Source organism: Procambarus clarkii, chromosome 23 (assembly GCF_040958095.1).
Source record: "Procambarus clarkii isolate CNS0578487 chromosome 23, FALCON_Pclarkii_2.0, whole genome shotgun sequence".
NCBI lineage: Eukaryota > Metazoa > Arthropoda > Malacostraca > Decapoda > Cambaridae > Procambarus > Procambarus clarkii.
The window spans coordinates 1,463,858-1,487,479 of record NC_091172.1 but is presented as its reverse complement, the minus strand read 5'-3'; the positions used below and the strand labels follow the sequence as shown (position 1 = coordinate 1,487,479).

General features: G+C 40.9%; 1 long non-coding RNA gene across 1 annotated transcript in view; it reads left to right on the top strand.

Moving 5' to 3' along the window:
- Positions 1-22,451, top strand: part of LOC138367705 (uncharacterized) — a 569,092-nt gene extending 546,641 nt beyond the window's left edge. Inside the window, exons 3-4 of the long non-coding RNA XR_011229400.1 lie at positions 18,424-18,496; positions 22,408-22,451. This is a non-coding gene — a long non-coding RNA (uncharacterized lncRNA). The remainder of the gene's footprint in view (positions 1-18,423; positions 18,497-22,407) is intronic.
- The last annotated feature ends 1,171 nt before the right edge of the window (positions 22,452-23,622 follow it).

The following is a 23,622-nucleotide window of genomic DNA, read 5'->3' as shown; positions in this document are numbered from 1 at the left end:
AATGTGACCAAACGCCGCTTTCAGTGCTTGGCATATGTTGGGTAAATAAAGTCGTAATTTGAAAGTGCCAATACGTGCAGAGAGCCAGAATTTTGCTCCAAACTATGGCTCAGGCCTCGAAATTAGCATGTTTGGGATATTTTGAAAACTGCAGGGAAGTTTAGGACAAATGTGACCAAACACGGCTTTCAGTACTTTACATTTGTTAGGTTTAAAAAGTCGTAATTTCAAACTGCGAATACGTGCTGAGAGCCAGAATTTGCCTCCAAAATATGGCTCAGGCCTCGAAATTGAGATGTTTAGGATATTTTGAAAACTGCAGGGGAGATTGGGACAAATGTGACCAAACGCCGCTTTCAGTACTTGGCATATGTTGGGTATAAACAAGTCGCAATTTCAAACTGCGAATACGTGCAGAGAGCCAGCATTTTATTCCAAAACATGGCTAAGGCCTCGAAATTGGGATATTTGGGATATTTTGAAAACTGCAGGGGAGTTTGTATAAAATGTGACTCACTGCTGCTTTCAGTACTTGGCATATGCTGGGTATAAAAAGTCATAATTTCAATCTGCGAATACGTGCATAGAGCCAGAATTTGGCTCCAAAACATGGCTCAGGCCTCGAAATTGGGATATTTGGGATATTTCGAAAACTGCAGGGGGGTTTGGGACAAATATGACCAAACGCCGCTTTCAAAACTTGGCAAATGTTGGGGTATAAAAAGTCGTAATTTCAAAGTGCGAATACGTGCAGAGAGCCAAAATTTGGCTCCAAAATATGGCTCAGGCGTCGAAATTGGGATATTTGGGATATTTCGAAAACTGCAGGGGAGTTTGTGCAAAATGTGACTCACTGCTGCTTTCAGGACTATGCATATGTTGGGTATAAAAAGTCGTAAATTCAATTTGCGAATACGTACATAGAGCCAGAATTTGGCTCCAAAATACGGCTCAGGTCTCGAAATTGGGATATTTGGGATATTTTGAAAACTGCAGGGGAGTTTGTGCGAAATGTGACTCACTGCCGCTTTCAAGACTTGTCATATAATAGGTATCAAATGTCGTAATTTCAAACCGCGAATACGTGCATAGAGCCAGAATTTGGCTCCAAAATTTGGCTCAGACCTCGAAATTGGGATGTTTGGGATATTTTGAAAACTTCATTGGGGGTTTGGGACAAATGTGACCAAACGCCGCTTTCAGTACTTGGCATATGTTGGGCATAAAAAAGTCGTAATTTCAAACTGCGAATACGTGCAGAGAGCCAGAATTTGGCTCCAAAATATGGTTTAGGCCTCGAAATTGGGATGTTTGGGATATTTTGAAAACATGCAGGATAGTTTGTGCAAAATGTGTCTCACTTCTGCTTTCAGTACTTAGCATATGTTGGGTATAAAAATCGTAATATCAAACTTCGAATACTTGCAGTGAGCGAAAATTTGGTTCCAAAATAAGACTCAGGCCTCGAAATTGGGATATTATGGATATTTTGAAAACTGCAGCGGAGTTTGTGCAAAATGTGACTCACTGCTGCTTTCAGTACCTGGAATATGTTGGGTGTAAAAAGTCGTAATTTCAAACTGCGAATACGTGCAGAGAGCAAGAATTTGGCTCCAAAATATGGCTCAGGCGTCGAAATTTGGATGTTTGGGATATTTCGAAAACTGCAGGGGAGTTTGTGCAAAATGTGAATCAATGCCGCTTTCAGGACATGGCATATGATGGGTATAAAAAGTCGTAATTTCAAACTGCGAATACGTGCAGAGAGCCAGAACTTGGCTCCAAAATATGGCACAGGCCTCGAAATTAGGACGTTTGGGATATTTTGAAAACTGCAGTGAGATTTGGGACACATGTGACCAAACGCGCTTTTAGAACTTGGCATATGTTGGGTATAAAAAGTAGTAATTTCAAACTGCGAACACGTGCAGAGTCCGAATTTACCTCCAAAATATGGCTCAAGCCTCGAAATTGAGATGTTTGGGATATTTTGAAAACTGCATGGGGGATTGGGACAAATGTGACCAAACGCCACTTTCAGTACTTTGCATATGTTGGGTATAAAAAGTCGTAATTTCAAACTGCGAATACGTGCAGAGAGCCAGAATTTGGCTTCAAAATATGGCTGTGGCCTCGAAATTGGGATATTTGGGATATTTCGAGAACTGCAGGGGAGTTTGTGCAAAATGTGACTCACTGCCGCTTTCAGGACTTGGCATATGTTGGGTGTAAAAAGTCGTAATTTCCATCTGCGAATACGTGCATAGAGCCAGAATTTGGCTCGAAAATATGGCTCAGGTCTCGAAATTGGGATGTTTGGGATATTTTGAAAACTGCTGGGAGGTTTGGAACCAATGTGATTTAACGCCACTTTCAGTACTTGGCATATGTTGGGTATAAAAAGTCGTAATTTCAATCTGCGAATACGTGCAGAGAGCTAATATTTGGTTCCAAAATATGGCTCAGGCCTCGAAATTGGGATGTTTGGGATATTTTGAAAACTGCAGGGGAGTTTGTGCAAAATGTGACTCACTGCCACTTTCAGGAGTTGGCATATGTTGGGTATAAAAAGTCGTAATATCAAACTGTGAATACGTGCAGAGATCCAGACGTTGACTCCAAAATATGGCTTGGACCTCGATATTGGGATGTTTGGGATATTTTGAAAACTGCAGGGAGGTTTGGGACAAGTGTGACAAAACGCCGCTTTCAGTACTTCGCTTATTTTGGGTATAAAAAAGTCGTAATTTCAAACTGCGAATACGTGCAGAGAGCCAAAATTTGGCTCCAAAATATAGCTCAGGCCTCGAAATTGGGATATTTGGGATATTTCGAAAACTGTAGGGGAGTTTGTGCAAAATGTGACTCACTTCCGCTTTCAGGACTTGGCATATGTTGGGTATAAAAAGTCGTAATTTCTATCTGCGAATACGTGCATAGAGCCAGAATTTGGCTCGAAAATATGGCTCAGGTCTCGAAATTGGGATGTTTGGGATATTTTGAAAACTGCAGGGAGGTTTGGGACAAATGTGAAGAAACGCCGCTTTCAGTACTTGGCATATGTTGGGTATATAAAGTCGTAATTTCAAACTGCGAATACGTGCAGAGAGCCATAATTTGGCTCCAAAATATTGCTCAGGCCTCGAAATTGATATGTTTTGGTTATTTTGAAAACTGCAGGGGGGATTGGGACAAATGTGACCAAACGCCGCTTTCAGTACTTGGCATATGTTGAGTATAAAATTAGCAATTAAAAACTGCTAATACGTGCAGAGACCCAGAATTTGGCTCCAAATAATGGGTCAGGCCTCAAAATTGGGATATTTGGGATATTTCGAAAACTGCAGGGGAGTTTGTGCAAAATGTGACTCAATGCCGCTTTCAGGACTTGGCATATGTTGGGTATAAAATGTCGTAATTTCAAACTGCGAATACCTGCATAGAACCAGAGTTTGGCTCCAAAATACGGCTCAGGCCTCGAAATTGGGATGTTTGGGATATTTTGAAAACTGCAAGGAGGTTTGGGACAAATGTGACTCACAACCGCTTTCAGTACTTGGCATATATTGGGTATAAAAAATCGTAATTTCAAACTGCGAATACGTGCAGAGAGCCAGAGTTTGGCTCCAAAATATGGCTCAGGCCTCGAAATTGGGATGTTTGGGATATTTCGAAAACTGCAGGGGAGTTTGTGCAAAATTTGACTCACTGCCGCTTTCATGACTTGGCATATGTTGGGTATAAAAAGGTAATTTTATACTGCGAATACGTGCATAGAGCTAGAATTTGGCTCAAAAATATTGGTCTGTCCTCGAAATTGGGATGTTTGGGATATTTTGAAAACTGCAGGCGAGTTTGTGCAAAATATGACTCACTGCTGCTTTCAGTACTTGGCATATGTTGGGTATAAAAAGTCGTAATTTCAAACTGCGAATACGTGCAGAGAGCCAGAATTTGGCTACAAAATATGGCTCAGGCGTCGAAATTGTAATATTTGGGATATTTCGAAAAGTGCAAGGGATTTGTGCAAAATGTGACTCACTGCCGTTTTCAGGAATTGGCATATGTTGGGTATAAAAAGTCGTAATTTCAATCTGCGAATACGTGCATAGAGCCAGAATTTGGCTCAAAAACATTGCTCCGTCCTCGAAATTGGGATTTTTGGGATATTTTAAAAACTCCAGGGGGGTTTGGGACCAATATGAGCAAACGCCGCTTTCAGAACTTGGCATATGTTGGGTATAAAAAGTCGTAATTTCTAACATCGAATACGTGCAGAGAGCTTGAATTTGGCTCCAAAATATGGCTCAGGCCTCGAAAGTGGGATGTTTGGGATATTTTGAAAACTGCAGGGGAGTTTGTGCAAAATATGACTTACTGCAGCTTTCAGTACTTGGCATATGTTGGGTATAAAAAGTCGTAATATCAAACTGCGAATACTTGCAGAGAGCCAGAATTTTCCTCCAAAATATGGTTCAGGCCTCGAAATGGGGATGTTTGGGATATTTTGAAAACTGCAGGGGGGGATTGGGACAAATGTGACCACATGCCGCGTTCAGTACTGGGCATATGTTGGGTATAAAAAAGTCGTAAATTAAAACTGCGAATACGTGCAGAGAGCCAGAATTTGGCTCCAAAATATGGCTCAGGCCTCGAAATTGGGATATTTTGGATATTTCGAAAAGTGCAAGGGAGTTTGTGCGAAATGTAACTCACTGCCGCTTTCAGAACTTGGTATATGTTTGGTATAAAATCTCGTAATTTCAAACCGCGAATACGTGCATAGAGCCAGAATTTGGCTCCAAAATATGGCTCAGGCCTCGATATTGGGATGTTTGGGATATTTTGAAAACTGCAGGGAGGTTTGGGACAAATGTAACCAAACGCTGTATTCAGTTCTTGGCATATGTTGGGTATAAAAAAATCGTAATTTCAAACTGCGAATATCTGCAGAGAGCCAGAATTTGGCTCCAAAATATGGCTCAGGCCTCGAAATTGCGATATTTAGGATATTTTGAAAACTGCAGGGGGGTTTGGGACAATATGACCAAACGCCGCTTTTAGAACTTGGCATATGTTGGGTATAAAAAGTCGTAATTTCAAACTGCGAATACGTGCAGAGAGCTTGAATTTGGATCCAAAATATGGCTCAGGCCTTGAAATTGGGATATTTTGGATATTTCGAAAACTGCAGGGGAGTTTGTGCGAAATGGGACTCACTGCCGCTTTCAAGACTTGCCATATGTTGGGTATAAAATGTCGTAATTTCAAACCGCGAGTACGTGCATAGAGCCAGAGTTTGGCTCCAAAATATGGCTCAGGCCTCGAAATTGGGATGTTTGTGATATTTTGAAAACTGCAGGGAGGGTTTGGGACAAATGTGACCAAACGCTGCTTTCAGTACTTGGCATATGTTGGGTATAAAAAGTCGTAATTTCAAACTGCGAATACGTGCAGAGAGCCAGAATTTGGCTCCAAAATATGGCTTAGGCCTCAAAATTGGGATATTTAAGATATTTCGAAAACTGCAAGGTTTTTTGTGCGAAATGTGACTCACTGCCGCTTTCAGAACTTGGCATATGTTGGGTATAAAATCTCGTAATTTCAAACCGCGAATACGTGCATAGAGCCAGAATTTGGCTCCAAAATATGGCTCAGACCTCGAAATTGGAATGTTTGGGATATTTTGAAAACTGCAGGGGGGGGGGGGGGGTTTGGGACGAATGAGACCAAACGCCGCTTTCTGTACTTGGTATATGTTGGGTATAAAAAAGTCGTAATTTCAAACTGCGAATACGTGCAGAGAGCCAGAATTTAGCTCCAAAATATGGCTCAGGCCTCGAAATTGGGATGTTTGTGATATTTTGAAAACTGCAGGGGGGATTGAGACAAATATGACCAAACGCCGCTTTTAGTACTTGGCATATGTTGGGTATAAAAAAGTGGTAATTTCAAACTGCGAATACGTGCAGACAGCCAGAATTTGGCTCCAAATTATGGCTCAGGCCTCAAAATTGGGATATTTATGATATTTCAAAAACTGCAGGGAAGTTTGTGCGAAATGTGACTCACTGCCGCTTTCAGGACTTGGCATATGTTGGGTATAAAATGTCGTAATTTCAAACCGCGAATACATGCATAGAGCCAGAATTTGGCTCAAAAATATTGCCCAGGCCTCGAAATTGGGATGTTTGGGATATTTTGAAAACTGCAGGGGGGGTTTGGGACAAATGTGACCAAACGCCGCTTTCACTACTTGGCATATGTTGGGCATAAAAAAATCGTATTTTCAAACTGCGAATACGTGCAGTATGCCAGAATTTGGCTCGAAAATATTGCTCAGTCCTTGAAATTGGGATATTTGGGATATTTCGAAAACTGTAGGAGAGTTTGTGCGAAATGTGACTTACTGCCGCTTTCAGTACTTGGCATATGTTGGGTATAAAAATCGTAATATTAAACTGCGAATACGTGGAGAGAGACAGAATTTGGCTCCATAATATGGCTCAGGCCTCAATATTGGGATATTTGAGATATTTCGAAAACTGCAGGGGAGTTTGTGCAAAATTTGACTTACTGCCGCTTTCAGGAATTGGCATATGTTGGGTATAAAAAGTCGTAATTTCAATCTGCGAATACGTGCAGAGAGCCAATATTTGGTTCCAAAATATGGCTCAGGCCTCGAAATTGGAATGTTTGGGATATTTTGAAAACTGCAGGGGAGTTTGTGCAAAATGTGACTCACTGCCGCTTTCAGTACTTGGCATATGTTGGGTATAAAAAGTCGTAATATCAAACTGCGAATACGTGCATAGAGCCAGAATTTGGCTCAAAAACATTGCTCCGTCCTCGAAATTGGGATTATTGGGATATTTTAAAAACTCCAGGGGGGTTTGGGACGAATATGAGCAAACGCCGCTTTCAGAACTTGGCATATGTTGGTTATAAAAAGTCGTAATTTCAAACATCAAATACGTGCAGAGAGCTTGAATTTGGCTCCAAAATATGGCTCAGGCCTCGAAAGTGGGATGTTTGGAATATTTTGAAAACTGCAGGGGAGTTTGTGCAAAATGTGACTTACTGCCGCTTTCAGTACTTGGCATATGTTGGGTATAAAAAGTCGTAATATCAAACTGCGAATACTTGCAGAGAGCCAAAATTTGGCTCCAAAATATGGCTCAGGCCTCGAAATTGGGATATTTTGGATATTTCGAAAAGTGCAGGGGAGTTTGTGCGAAATGTAACTCACTGCCGCTTTCAGAACTTAGCATATGTTTGGTATAAAATCTCGTAATTTCAAACCGCGAATACGTGCATAGAGCCAGAATTTGGCTCGAAAATATGGCTCAGGCCTCGATATTGGGATGTTTGGGATATTTTGAAAACTGCAGGGGGGGTTTGGGACAAATGTGACCAAATGCCGCTTTCTGTACTTGGTATATGTTGGGTATAAAAAAGTCGTTATTTCAAACTGTGAATATGTGCAGAGAGCCAGAATTTAGCTCGAAAATATGGCTCAGGCTTCGAAATTGGGATGTTTGTGATATTTTGAAAACTGCAGGGGGGATTGGGACAAATGTGAGCACATGCCGCGTTCAGTACTGGGCATATGTTGGGTATAAAAAAGTCGTAATTTAAAACTGCGAGTACGTGCAGAGAGCCAGAATTTGGCTCCAAAATATGGCTCAGGCCTTGAAATTGGGATATTTTGGATATTTCGAAAAGTGCAGGGGAGTTTGTGCGAAATGGGACTCACTGCTGCTTTCAAGACTTGGCATATGTTGGGTATAAAATGTCGTAATTTCAAACCGCGAATACGTATATAGAACCAGAATTTGGCTCCAAAATATGGTTCAGGCTTCGAAATGGGGATGTTTGTGATATTTTGAAAACTGCAGGGAGGGTTTGGGACAAATGTGACCAAACGCCGTTTTCAGTACTTGGTATATGTTGGGTATAAAAAAGTCGTAGTTTGAAACTGCGAATACGTGCAGAGAGCCTGAATTTGGCTCCAAAATATAGCTCAGGCCTCGAAATTAGGATATTTGGGATATTTCGAAAACTGCAGGGAGGTTTAGGACAAATGTGATCAAACGCCTCTTTCAGTACTTGACATATGTTGGGAATAAAAAGTCGTAATTTCAAACTGCGAATACGTGCAGAGAGCCAGAATTTGGTTCCAAAATATGACTCAGGCCTCAAAATAGGGATATTTGGTATATTTCGAAAACTGCAGTGGAGTTTGTGCGAAATGTGACTCACTGCCGCTTTCAGGACTTGGCATGTGTTGGGTATAAAATCTCGTAATTTCAAACCACGAATACGTGCATAGAGCCAGAATTTGGCTCCAAAATTTGGCTTAGGCCTCGAAATAGGGATGTTTGGGATATTTTGAAAATTACAGGGGGGGGGGGGACAAATGTGACCAAACGCCGCGTTCAGTACTTGGCATATGATGGGTATAAAAAAGTCGTAATTTCAAACTGCGAATACGTGCAGAGAGCCAGCATTTGGCTCCAAAATATGGCTCAGGCCTCAAAATTGAGATATTTGGGATATTTCGAAAACTGCAGGGGAGTTTGTTCAAAATGTGACTCACTGCCGCTTTCAGTACTTAGCATATGTTGGGTATAAACAGTCGTAATTTCAAACTGCGAATACGTGCAGAGAGCCAGAATTTGGCTCCAAAATATGGCTCATGCCTTGAAATTGGGATGTTTGGGATATTTTGAAAACTGCGGGGGAGTTTGCGCAAATTGTGACTCACTGCCAGTTTCAGTACTTGGCATATGTTGGGTATAAAAAGTCGTAATATCAAAATATGAATACGTGCAGAGAGCCAGACGTTGGCTCCAAATTATGACTCAGGCCTCGATATTGGGATGTTTGGGATATTTAGAAAATTGCAGGGAGGATTGGGACAAATGTGACCAAACGCCGCTTTCAGTACTTGGCATATGTTGGGTTTTTATACCCAAGTATTTATAGTTTTTATGCCAAGTCGCAATTTCAAACTGCGAATACGTGCAAAGAGCCAGAATTTGGCTCCAAAACATGGCTAAGGCTTCGAAATTAGGATATTTGGGATATTTTAAAAACTGCAGGTGAGTTTGTGCAAAATGTGACTCACTGCTGCTTTCAGTACTAGGCATATATTGGGTATAAAAACTCGTAATTTCAAACTGCGAATACGTGCAGAGAGCCAGAATTTGGCTCCAAAATATTGCTTAGTCTTCGAAATTAGCATGTTTGGGATATTTTGAAAACTGCAGGGGGGTTTGGGACAAATTTGACCAAACGCCGCTTTCAGAACTTGGCATATGTTGGGTATAAAAAGTCGTAATTTCAAACTGCGAATACGTGCGGAGAGCCATAATTTGACTCCAAAATATGGCTCAGGCCTCGAAATTAGGATGTTTGGGATATTTTGAAAACTTCAGGGAGATTTGGGACACGTGACCAAACGCCGCTTACAGTACTTTGCATATGTTGGGTATAAAAAGTCGTAATTTCAAACTGCGAATACGTGCAGAGAGCCAGAATTTGGCTCCAAAATATGGCACAGGCCTCGAAATTGAGATGTTTGGGATATTTTGAAAACTGCAGGGGGGATTGGGACAAATGTGACCAAAGCCGCTTTCAGTACATGGCAAATGTTGGGTATAAAAAGTCGTAATTTCAAACTGCGAATACGTGCAGAGACCCAGAATTTGGCTCCAAATAATGGCTCAGGCATCGAAATTGGGATATTTGGGATATTTCGAAAACTGCATGGGAGTTTGTGCAAAATGTGACTCACTGCCACTTTCAGGACTTGGCATATGTTGGGTATAAAAAGTCATAATTTCAAACTGCGAATACGTGCATAGAGCGCGAATTTGGCTCTAAAATATTGCTCAGTTCTCGAAATTGGGATGTTTGGGATATTTTGAAAACTGCAGGGGGGGGGGGTTTGGGACAAATATGACCAAATGCCGCTTTCAGAACTAGGCATATGTTGGGTATAAAAAGTCGTGTTTTCAAACTGCGAATACGTGCAGAGAGCTTGAATTTGTATCCAAAATATGGCTCAGGCCTCGAAATTGGGATGTTTGGGATATTTTGAAAACAGCAGGGAGGTTTGGGACAAATGTGACTAAACGCCGCTTTCAGTACTTGGCATATGTTGGGTATAAAAAGTAGTATTTTCAAACTGCGAATACGTGAAAAGAGCCAGAATTTGGCTCCAAAATATGGCTCATGCCTCGAAATTGGAATATTTGGGATATTTCGAAAAGTGCAGAGGAGTTTGTTCAAAATGTGACTAACTGCCGCTTTCAGGACTTATCATATGTTTGAAATAAAAAGTCGTAATTTCAATCTGCGAATACGTGCATAGAGCCAGATTTGGCTCCAAAATATGGCTCAGGCCTCGAAATTGGGATGTTTGGGATATTTTGAAAACAGCAGGGGGGTTTAGGACCAATATGACCAAACGCCGCTCTCAGAACTTGGCATATGTTGGGTATAAAAAGTCGTAATTTTAAACTGCGAATATGTGCAGAGAGCTTGAATTTGGCTCCAAAAATTGGCTCAGGCCTCGAAAGTGGGATGTTTGGGATATTTTGAAAACTGCAGGGGAGTTTGTGCAAAATGTGACTCACTGCCGCTTTCAGTACTTGGCATATGTTGGGTATAAAAAGCCGTAATATCAAATTGCGAATACTTGCAGAGAGCCAAAATTTGGCTCCAAAATATTGCTCAGGTCTCGAAATTGGGATATTTGGGATATTTCGAAAACTGCAGGGGAGTTTGTGCAAAATGTGACTCACTGCTGCTTTCAGTACTTGGCATATGTTGGGTATAAAATATCGTAATTTCAAACCGCGAATACGAGCATAGAGCCAGAATTTAGCTCTAAAATATGGCTCAGGCCTCGAAATTGGGATGTTTGGGATATTTTGAAAACTACAGGGGGGGATTGGGACAAATCTGACCAAACGCCGCTTTCAGTACTTGGCATATATTGGGTATAAAAAAGTCGTAATTTCAAACTGCGAATACGAGCAGAGAGCCAGAGTTTGGCTCAAAAATATGGCTCAGGACACGAAATTGGGATGTTTGGAATATTTCGAAAACTGCAGGGGAGTTTGTGCAAAATGTGACTCACTGCCGTTTTCAGTACTTGGCATATGTTGGGTATAAAAATCGTAATATTAAACTGCGAATACGTGGAGAGAGCCAGAATTTGGCTCCAAAATATGGCTCAGGCCTCGAAATTGAGATGTTTGGGATATTTTGAAAACTGCAGGGGGGATTGGGACAAATGTGACCAACGCCACTTTCAGTACTTGGCATATATATGTTGGGTATAAAATGTCGGAATTTCAAACTGCGAATACGTGCAGAGAGCCAGAATTTAACTACAAAATATGGCTCAGGCCTCGAAATTGGGATGTGTGGGATATTTTGAAAACTGCAGGGGGGTTTTGGACAGATGTGACCAAATGCAGTTTTCAGTAATTGGCATATGTTATGTATAAAAAGTCGTAATTTCAAACTGCAAATACGTGCAGAGAGCCAGAATTTGGCTCCAAAATATAGCTCAGGCCTCGAAATTGGAATATTTGGGATATATTGACAACTTCAGGGAGGTTTAGGACCAATGTGACCAAACGCCGCTTTCAGTACTTGGCATATGTTGGGTATAAAAAGTCGTAATTTAAAACGGCGAATACGTGCATAGAGCCAGAATTTGGCTCCAAAATATGGCTCAGGCCTCGAAATTGGGATGTTTGGGATATTTTTAAAACAGCAGGGGGGTTTGGGACCAATATGACCAAACGCCGCTCTCAGAACTTGGCATATGTTGGGTATAAAAAGTCGTAATTTCAAACTGCGAATACGTGCAGAGAGCCAGAGTTTGATTCAAAAATATGGCTCAGGGCACGAAATTGGGATGTTTGGGATATTTCGAAAACTGCAGGGGAGTTTGTGCAAAATGTGACTCACTGCCGTTTTCAGTACTTGGCATATGTTGGGTATAAAAATCGTAATATTAAACTGCGAATACGTGGAGAGAGCCAGAATTTGGCTCCAAAATATGGCTCAGGCCTCGAAATTGAGATGTTTGGGATATTTTGAAAACTGCAGGGGGGATTGGGACAAATGTGACCAACGCCACTTTCAGTACTTGGCATATATATGTTGGGTATAAAATGTCGGAATTTCAAACTGCGAATACGTGCAGAGAGCCAGAATTTAACTACAAAATATGGCTCAGGCCTCGAAATTGGGATGTGTGGGATATTTTGAAAACTGCAGGGGGGTTTTGGACAGATGTGACCAAATGCTGTTTTCAGTAATTGGCATATGTTATGTATAAAAAGTCGTAATTTCAAACTGCAAATACGTGCAGAGAGCCAGAATTTGGCTCCAAAATATAGCTCACGCCTCGAAATTGGAATATTTGGGATATATTGACAACTGCAGGGAGGTTTAGGACCAATGTGACCAAACGCCGCTTTCAGTACTTGGCATATGTTGGGTATAAAAAGTCGTAATTTAAAACGGCGAATACGTGCATAGAGCCAGAATTTGGCTCCAAAATATGGCTCAGGCCTCGAAATTGGGATGTTTGGGATATTTTTAAAACAGCAGGGGGGTTTGGGACCAATATGACCAAACGCAGCTCTCAGAACTTGGCATATGTTGGGTATAAAAAGTCGTAATTTCAAACTGCGTATACGTGCAGAGAGCTTGAATTTGGCTCCAAAATAGGGCTCAGGCCTAGAAAGTGGGATGTTTGGGATATTTTGAAAACTGCAGGGGAGTTTGTGCAAAATGTGACTCACTGCCGCTTTCAGTACTTGGCATATGTTGGGTATAAAAAGTCGAAATTTCAAACTGTGAATACGTGCAGAGAGCCAGAATTTGGCTCCAAAATATGGCTCAGGTGTCGAAATTTAGATATTTGGGATATTTCGAAAACTGCAAGGGAGTTTGTGCAAAACGTGACTCACTGCCTCTTTTAGGACTTGGTATATGTTTGAATAAAGTCGTAATTTCAAACTGCGAATACGTGCAGAGAGCCAGAATTTGGCTCCAAAATATAGGTCAGGCGTCGAAATTGGGATGTTTGAGATATTTTGAAAACTGCAGTGAGGTTTTGGGACAAATATGACTAAACGTCGCTTTCAGTACTTGGCATATGTTGGGTATATAAAGTCGTAATTTCAAACTGAGAATACGTGCAGAGAGCCAGAATTTGGCTCCAACATATGGATCAGGCCTCAAAATTTGGATATTTGGGATATTTTGAAAACTGCAGTGCAGTTTGTGTGAAATGTGACTCACTGCCGCTTTCAGGACACGGCATATGTTTGGTATAAAATCTCGTAATTTCAAACCACGAATACGTGCATAGAGCCAGAATTTGGCTCCAAGATATGGCTAAGGCCTCGAAATTGGGATGTTTGGGATATTTTGAAATCTGCAGGGGGGGTTTGGGACAAATGTTACCAAACGCCACTTTCAGTACTTGGCATATGTTGGGTATAAAAAATTCGTAATTTCAAACTGCGAATACGTACAGAGAGCCAGAGTTTGGCTGCAAAATATGGCTCAGGCCTCGAAATTGGGATCTTTGGGATATTTCGAAAACTACAGGGGAGTTTTTGCAAAATGTGACTCACTGATGCTTTCAGTACTTGGCATATGTTGGGTATAAAAATCGTAATATCAAAATGCGAATACGAGCATAGAGCCAGAATTTGGCTCCAAAATATTGCTCAGTCCTCGAAATTGGTATGTTTGGGATATTTTGAAAACTGCAGGAGGGTTTGGGACAAATATGACCAAACGCCGCTTTAAGAACTTGGCTTATGTTTGGTATAAAAAGTCGTAATTTCAAACTGCGAATACGTGCAGAGAGCTTGAATTTGGCTCCAAAATATGGCTCAGGCCTCGAAAGTGGGATGTTTGGGATATTTTGAAAACTGCAGGGGAGTTTGAGCAAAATGTGACTCACTGCTGCTTTCAGTACTTGGCATATGTTGGGTATAAAAAGTCGTAATTTCAAACTGCCAATACGTGCAGAGAGCCAGAATTTGGCTCCAAAATATGGCTCAGGCGTCGAAATTGGGATATTTGGGATATTTTGAAAACTGCAGGGGAGTTTGTGCTAAATGTGACTCACTGCCGCTTTCAGGACTTGACATATGTTGGGTATAAAAAGTCATAATTTCAAACTTCGAATACGTGCATAGAGCCAGAATTTGGCTCCAAAATATTGCTCAGTACTCGAAATTGGGATGTTTGGGATATTTTGAAAACCTTAGGGGGCTTTGAGACAAATATGACCAAAAGCCGCTTTCAGAACTTGGCATATGTTGGGTATAAAAAGTCGTAATTTCAAACTGCGAATACGTGCTGAGATGTAGAATTTGGCTCCAAAATATGGCTCAGACCACGAAATAAGGATGTTTGGGATATTTTGAAAACTGCAGAGAGGTTTGGGACATATATGACCAAACGCCGCTTTCAGTACTTGGCATATGTTGGGTATATAAAGTCGTAATTTCAAACTGCGAATACGTGCAGAGACCCAGAATTTGGCTCCAAATTATGGCTCAGGCCTCGAAATTGGGATATTTGGGATATTTCGAAAACTGCATGGGAGTTTGTTCAAAATGTGACTCAAGGCCACTTTCAGGACTTGGCATATGTTGGGTATAAAAATCGTAATTTCAAACTGCGAATACGTGCATAGAGCCAGAATTTGGCTCCAAAATATGACTCAGTCCTCGAAATTGGGATGTTTGGGATATTTTGAAAACTGCAGGGGAGTGTTTGCGCATAATGTGACTCACTGCCACTTTCAGTACTTGGCATATGATGGGTATAAAAAGTCGTAATTTCAAACTGCGAATACGTGCAGAGACCCAGAATTTGGCTCTAAATAATGGCTCAGGCCTCGAAATTGGGATATTTGGATATTTCAAAAACTGCAAGGGAGTTTGTTCGAAATGTGACTCACTGCCGCTTTCAGGACTTGGCATATGTTGGGTAAAAAATGTCGTAATTTCAAACCGCGAATACGTGCATAGAGCCTGAATTTTGCTCCAAAATATGGCTCAGTCCACGAAATTGGTATGTTTGGGATATTTTGAAAACTACAGGGAGGATTTGGGACAATGTGACCAAACGCCGCGTTCAGTACTGGGCATATGTTGGGTATAAAAAAGTAGTAATTTCAAACTGCGAATACGTTCAGAGAGCCAGAATTGGGCTCCAAAATATGGCTCAGGCTTCGAAATTAGAATGTTGGGGATATTTTGAAAACTGCAGGGAGATTTGGGACACATGTGACCAAACGCCGCTTTCAGTACTTGGCATATGTTAGGTATAAAAAGTCGTAATTTCAAACTGCGAATACATGCAGAGACCCAGAATTTGGCTCCAAATTATGGCTCAGGCCTCGAAATTGGGATATTTGGGATATTTCGATAACTGCAGGGGAGTTTGTTCAAAATGTGACTCAAGGCCACTTTCAGGACTTGGCATATGTTGGGTATAAAAATCGTAAATTCAAACTGCGAATACGTGCATAGAGCCAGAATTTGGCTACAAAATATGACTCAGTCCTCGAAATTGGGATGTTTGGGATATTTTGAAAACTACAGGAGGGATTGAGACAAATCTGACCAAATGCCGCTTTCAGTACATGGCATATGTTAGGTATAAAATGTCGAAATTTCAAACAGCGAAAACGTGCATAGAGCCAGAATTTGGATCCAAAATATTGCTCATGCCTCGAGATTGGGATGTTTGGGATATTTTGAAAACTGCAGTGGGGGTTTGAGACAAATGTGACCAAACGCCGCTCTCAGTACTTGGCATATGTTGGGCATAAAAAAGTCGTAATTTCAAACTGCGAATACGTGCAGAGAGCCAGAATTTGGCTCCAAAATATGGCTCAGGCCACGAAATTAGGATGTTTGGGATATTTTGAAAACTGCAGGGAGGTTTGGGACAAATATGACCAAACACCGCTTTCAGTACTTGGCATATGTTGGGTATATAAAGTCGGTATTTCAAACTGCGAATACGTGCAGAGAGCCAGAATTGGGCTCCAAAATATGGCTCAGGCTTCGAAATTAGAATGTTGGGGATATTTTGAAAACTGCAGGGAGATTTGGGACACATGTGACCAAACGCCGCTTTCAGTACTTGGCATATGTTAGGTATAAAAAGTCGTAATTTCAAACTGCGAATACATGCAGAGACCCAGAATTTGGCTCCAAATTATGGCTCAGGCCTTGAAATTGGGATATTTGGGATATTTCGAAAACTGCAGGGGAGTTTGTTCAAAATGTGACTCAAGGCCACTTTCAGGACTTGGCATATGTTGGGTCTAAAAATCGTAATTTCAAACTGCGAATACGTGCATAGAGCCAGAATTTGGCTACAAAATATGACTCAGTCCTCGAAATTGGGATGTTTGGGATATTTTGAAAACTACAGGAGGGATTGAGACAAATGTGACCAAATGCCGCTTTCAGTACATGGCATATGTTAGGTATAAAATGTCGAAATTTCAAACCGCGAAAACGTGCATAGAGCCAGAATTTGGATCCAAAATATTGCTCATGCCTCGAGATTGGGATGTTTGGGATATTTTGAAAACTGCAGTGGGGGTTTGAGACAAATGTGACCAAACGCCGCTCTCAGTACTTGGCATATGTTGGGCATAAAAAAGTCGTAATTTCAAACTGCGAATACGTGCAGAGAGCCAGAATTTGGCTCCAAAATATTGCTCATGCTTCGAAATTGGGATATTTCGGATATTTCGTAAACTGCAGGGGAGTTTGTGCGAAATGTGACTCACTGCCACTCTCAGTACTTGGCATATGTTGGGTAAAAAATATCGTAATTTCAAATTTCGAATACGTGCATAGAGCCAGATTTTGGCTCCAAAATATGGCTAAGGCCTCGAAATTGGGATGTTTGGGATATTTTGAAATCGGCAGAGGGGGTTTTGGACAAATGTTACCAAACGCCGCTTTCAGTACTTGGCATATATTGGGTATAAAAAATTCGTAATTTCAAACTGCGAATACGTGCAGAGAGCCAGAGTTTGGCTGCAAAATATGGCTCAGGCCTCGAAATTGGGATGTTTGGGATATTTCGAAACCTGCAGGGGAGTTTGTGCAAAATGTGACTCACTGATGCTTTCAGTACTTGGCATATGCTGGGTATAAAAATTGTAATATCAAAATGCGAATACGTGCATAGAGCCAGAATTTGGCTTCAAAATATTGCTCAGTCATCGAAATTGGGATGTTTGGGATATTTTGAAAACTGCAGGAGGGCTTGGGACAAATATGACCAAACGCCGCTTTAGGAACTTGGCATATGTTTGGTATAAAAAGTCGTAATTTCAAACTGCGAATACGTGCAGAGAGCTTGAATTTGGCTCCAAAATATGGCTCAGGCGTCGAAATTGGGATATTTGGGATATTTTGAAAACTGCAGGGGAGTTGGTGCTAAATGTGACTCACTGCTGCTATCAGTACTTGGCATATGTTGGGTATAAAAAGTCGTAATTTCAAACTACGAATACGTGCAGAGAGCCAGAATTTGGCGCCAAAATATGGCTCAGGCGTCGAAATTGGGATATTTGGGATATTTTGAAAACTGCGGGGGAGTTTGTGCCAAATGTGTCTCACTGCTGCTATCAGTACTTGGCATATGTTGGGTATAAAAAGTCGTAATTTCAAACTGCGAATACGTGCAGAGAGCCAGAATTTGGCTCCAAAATATGGCTCAGGCCACGAAATTAGGATGTTTGGGATATTTTGAAAACTGCAGGGAGGTTTGGGACAAATATGACCAAACGCCGCTTTCAGTTCTTGGCATATGTTGGGTATAATAAAGTGATGTGGAAAGCATGGGGGATTTTTTTTATATTGCAGAATGGTGACTAGGGCTAGTGCGTGATGCTTTCCTACTAATCCAAACCCACTCAGATGCTCCTGCTATATTTAGATCAACAACACTGCTGATCTATGATTCATCCAGTGTCTAATATCACTTAGTGGAGAGATTTAGCAAGAGGTCAGCAGCAGATCAACTTTTTCTAAATACCATGTTGGCGATCACGCCAAACAATGAGGGTGAAAAAAAAATCATTTGCTGAGAGATTGCAATTCAGTAGAACTCCATTCACACTGACTGATGCCAAAATCTAGTACATCCATATCAGCCTGGATAGCTCCAGGGAGCCTCTGGCTCTCGCCAAGTAAATGAGGTTTCATTACATTCATTTTCTTTTACCCTGTCTGTAAGACATTGTTTTCTACAGAAAAAATAATAACTATTTGGTATTTTTGAACATCATTCTCATAAATTTCTGCTCTGTTTAATTGAAGCCTTTTTTTTCAGCCATCCAACTATTATGAAGCCAAATGAGCTACGTAACAGCAATCCACGATTAGCAGAACTCACTGCCAAACAGGTAAGTGGGAGGGATGAGGTTTGATGCAAATGACAGATAAGGACAAACTTTAAAAGGATTCAGTATAAGTAGACAAATAAACACACAATTTAACAGGAGCATATCTAAGCAGTAGCGTATATACTAAGCCTACAAACATCGGATTATGCCTAAACAGTAGGAGTGAGTGCTCCCAAAGACACAAAGCCAGTGTTCTAAACACTTATATTCGTCGAGTCCTTTCCCACTGTTCAGAATGGAGCAACGTGAGTAGGAAGTTTGAAAGTTAACTGAAGTGTTGGTGAACAATGGATATAGCAACAAAGAAATAAACGCGACATAAGATGACACCTGGACCAGGTACAATCCTGAGCCTAGAACAGAAACCACAACACCTCCAATAATATTATATTACAAATCGGATTTGGAAGGAAGGATTGGGCTACAGGAAGGATTGGGCTACAGGAAGGATTGGGCTACAGGAAGGATTGGTCTACAGGAAGGATTGGGCTACAAGAAGGATTGGGCTACAGGAAAGATTGGGCTACAGGAAGGATTGAGCTACATCTCCAAATGTATAATTGCCAGATAATTTGGCACTAAAAACAAAACGCATATATTATTGTTTAGACTAAATCCGCTACTCATTACTTTCCTGAAGTTGTCGTATATACACTACAAAATCTGCGTGTAAATCACGACAATTAACACGTGATGAAAATGTGACAGTGTCAGACCACGAAGGAAGAATTGAAACATGAATTTCTTTAAGTATTTTCGTAATTAATAATACGTCTTCAGAAGGTTGTTTCAATTCTTCCTTTGAGGTCTGACACTGTCACTACAGAACATGAATGTATTTACACGTTGCAACAATGAATAATGAGAACAATCATTATATGGATGGCGTAATAATAGGGGAGCATTAGCGCCTCTGGTGGTCACATGCTTAACTGTATTAGAGGTTGACAGTTTAGATATTATGGTGAAGTAAGGGTGAGTGGCGCGTCTGGGAATCACACTTCTTAATGTGTGGCTCATTTGTCGACCAGCCGCCGCCTGGCAAGGGTCACGTTGATTACCAGTGAACAAAAAATAAATGTGTTACAGATATCATTATTCAATCATAATATAGAAAGGATTGTTCGGGGTGTGTACTTCATGTTGTTATTCGTTATTATTTCGTATATTATATGTATTTAGACAAAATATAGAGGTGACTGTCAGGTGGCAGCCATAGGTGTACCCGCTAGTTAAGTCATTAGTGCGCTTGTGGTGGCCTTAATAGCCATGCCAGTAGTTAGCCAGCAATCTTAAGGTTATCTTGAGATGATTTCGGGGCTTAGCGTCCCCCGCGGCCCTGTCCTCGACCAGGCCTTCTTTTTCTTACACATCCCTAGGAAGCAGCCCATAGTAGCTGTCTAACTCCCAGGTACTTATTTACTGATAGGTAAACAGGGTCATCAGGGTGAAAGAAAGTGCCCATTTGTTTCAGCCTCCAACGGGGGATCGAACCCGGAACCTCAGGATTATGAATCCGAAGCGCTGTCCACTCGGCTGTCATGCCCCTTAAAACAACCCAAAGAGAAATCTTCGACATATTTTGATGAAAATCTGAATGAAACGAAAAATGTTGGCCACAGATTGTGTGAAGATGGTGGAGGGGGGGGGGGGGATTGAGGGGGTGCAGGTTAATATGATGAGCATGATTCAGAATGATGGAAGGAGAAGGGCTCCTATGATGAATTGACCTAAGGGCCACACCTACAGTGGCCTCGACGGGGACAAGACGGCGGAGCCTTGTCAAAGTTTAGCCTTCCTACCCCCCCCTCCCTTATTTTATTGAGGATTTGTCTTGTGTATATTGGGAACAAGAGGAATGACTCGGCATTTCAGACTTGAGTGGTTAAGCGGGTTCATTGGTTAATAATCCTTTGAGGGAAACAACACCCCTATTGTCTGTGTTACATTGTGGCTTATTGAGCTTGAAGCTGTTGTCCAGCCTGTCTGTGTCAAATATGACATTTTTGAGAAGTGGTCTGTATTAATGACCTCCAACTTGGTCAGTATTACAAAGGCCTCGGCTGTTATTTATTTATTTATATAACTACAAGTTATATTGGGTTTCTGATCAACTCGTCCTCTTAAAACTAACGTCACTTTTGGCTGGTATGCGCGGCGCTATGGCCAAATTTGGACGTAATTTGAAATGAAATCGACTCACAAAAGTGACGCACTGTTCCGTTTTTTGTTTGAGTTGTCCGGCTTACTCGGCAAACTTAGAAGAGGATTCTTTCCAATAACATTTTTCATAACGTTTTGAAACTTTATGAGAATTTCCTGCCAACCTAACCTATCAGAGGACCCTTAACTTATTGTTGTTGACAAAAAAAATCCCAAATTTATTTTCATTTTCAAATTATGTCCATATTCGGCCATACGGGTAAACGGCCAAAAGCGACGCTATTTTTAAGAGGACAGGTGACAAGGAGTACATAGCCCTATGTGTTTACATTCTTGTAAAGCAACTAGTACGCATAGGACTTCGGGCAGGTCCTTAATTTAACAAATAATATTAAGTAGGTAATTTCTAGGAAAATTTATAGGCTAATCTATCTAAATCTATAACAATTTAAACTTTTATAGTGTTAGTCCTTCAAAGATTCGAGGTAGTGACAGTTGAACAAGTTCTGGCATGATTGTTGTTGCTGTCTTGAACTTTATCCAAAGCGGAAAATCATTGATGTGTTTTTGAAGTGAGGTTTCCATATTAGGACACAGTAGGCCAGATGGGGCCACAAGAGACTCTTACAGTTCAATATTCAATGTTGTTCGTTTAAGTTAATGATTCGTTTAACTATTCTTAAGGATTGTTTTCATATTAACTGTGAGTCCCAGATGTTTTTTGGCTGGTACATCATAACTCCTAGGTAATATTTACTTAAATTTACCAGAGGGCCACCATTTCTCCATGGTGCCATCTACGGCAACAGGAAGCCGGCGGTTTGTCAAAAGTTCCCCTACGGTTCCTGAGGAGTTTGTCAATCTGTATTTTGAGCGCGCAAACTGCTGCATTATGACATTAAAGGTAGTTTCATAATATGTACACGGTGTCTTGTAGCTAAGCTAAAGGTGGCATATAATGTTCAGCAACAAGTCGCCCTAGATTGTTTAGTGTTAACGACTAGGGCGATGGAGTGGTCATAGCAGGATAGCAATTGTGCAGATAACTGGGGAAGATAATTGCAGATGAGGAGTCACAATAACGGGGGCTGAAGTATGTTGACCAAACCACACTAGAAAGTGAAGGGACGACTAGATAATTGTTTATCAAATAGATGGAAGATGTTAATTGTTTGCATCTTGTTTACTCTGCGATGTAAAATGAATTCACCTGTAAATGGTCATTTTTGACAATGTAATCATTAGGCTTCTAACGTTAGTTTAGTGCTCAGAGACCATATACTGTACTTAAGAGGTTTTAAACATGTTATTTATATAATTTAGGCCAATAGACAGCTATATAAATTAATAATACACAGTACTTTTATCTAAGGTTAGCTAAAGGTTTGTTTTAGTGGAAGACCCTAATAAGGTATTGTGTTTCTATGTAACTTTAAAAGAACATTGATGCTTAACCATAGCCTCATGAGTCGGAGACAAAAATATATTCCGTTAGGCTATTGCAGTCTTATCAGTCTTGCCTACTCGCTATTGTTGATACAATCTGTAATTAATCTCCATTGCAATTTCACCTTTTCCAGTGATTGGTTCCAGTGTTCTTGAAATTCATAACTGTATTTTCCTACTCGATTGTATTTGAAATAAACTGTTTATACTTACCCTGGTGCTACATAGTCTAACTGGTTTGGTGCATTCTTTTGATAATTACTTATACTTGCCCTTAATATATGTAAAAAATATTTTTTCAGGAGTGTGGCACGTGTGGACAAGTATTGGATCATAGGAGTCAAGGTAAAGTTAACAACTAGTTCTGGGGAGGAGCGGGTGGAACTAGATGGACGTAGAAAACTTCACATTCTTGTTACACTAACACTGGTTTGTGCCTCGGAGAGGCTGCAGGATCCAGTAAGTTCAGTAGAACTTCGGTTTCAACTCCTTTTGACCATGTCGTAGCTCAGTCGATTACGGCAGCGTCTGGGATGCTCTCGGATGCAGGTTTGAATCCTCGTCCCGGCCCTTGTGGATTTGTACACTCTTGTTAGCAGGCTGAGAGCTTTTCTTTCCCATAGATTTATTTATAGAAGAGTTAGCAATAAGTCGGCTGGGTTTATTAACGTATTGTTTTTAGGTCCCATTTAGATTATGCTGTTCAGTTTTGGTCGCCATGCTAAAGAAAGGACATAATTCACTAGAACACGTCAGTTAGGATGACAAAGTTAATCCCGCAAATTAGAAAGCTTCCGTATGAAGAGATGTTGGAAAAACCTTAATGTGACATGATTGAAGTGTACAAGTAGATGAATGGGCATAACAAGGAAGCTATTGATAAGGCTTTATATGAAGATAAGTTCAGATTTAGGAAATACATGGGTAAATACTGGTTTGGTAACTGGGTTGTGGATTTGTGGAACAAATTACTGGATCATGTGCAGACGACGAGTCACATTAACGCGGCTGAAGTATGTTGACCAGACCACACACTAGAACGTGATGGGACAACGACGTTTCGGTCCGGCCTGGACCATTCTCAAATCGATTGTGGATCATACCACTGGATGACGTATAAATAGGAAGTGCCACGTGCCGGACAATAGGCCATCTGCAGTTTCTTGACTTACGTTCTACTAGTTTACACTCAGAACGCGACTATCCAATCAGCTTACATCTGTATCCTCAATTGCTGCTAGGTGATCAAGGGCAAACATTTAACCTTGAATGTTTAATACAAACAAAATGATGGGTAGCAAAGATGTATGATAAGGTAAAAGCTGGGTGGCGAGGCAAGTTTTGGGGTAGTGAAGACTTAGAATATTGTTCAATGTGGGTGACAAAGACTTGCTGTGAAGAGTAGGTAAAGAATAAATTGAGAGATAGGAGAATAATCTTAAGATTAGACTTGGACTGGCTGGCATATGCATTATATATCATTAATGCATATGCCAGGGGGGGGGAGATCTCCCCAA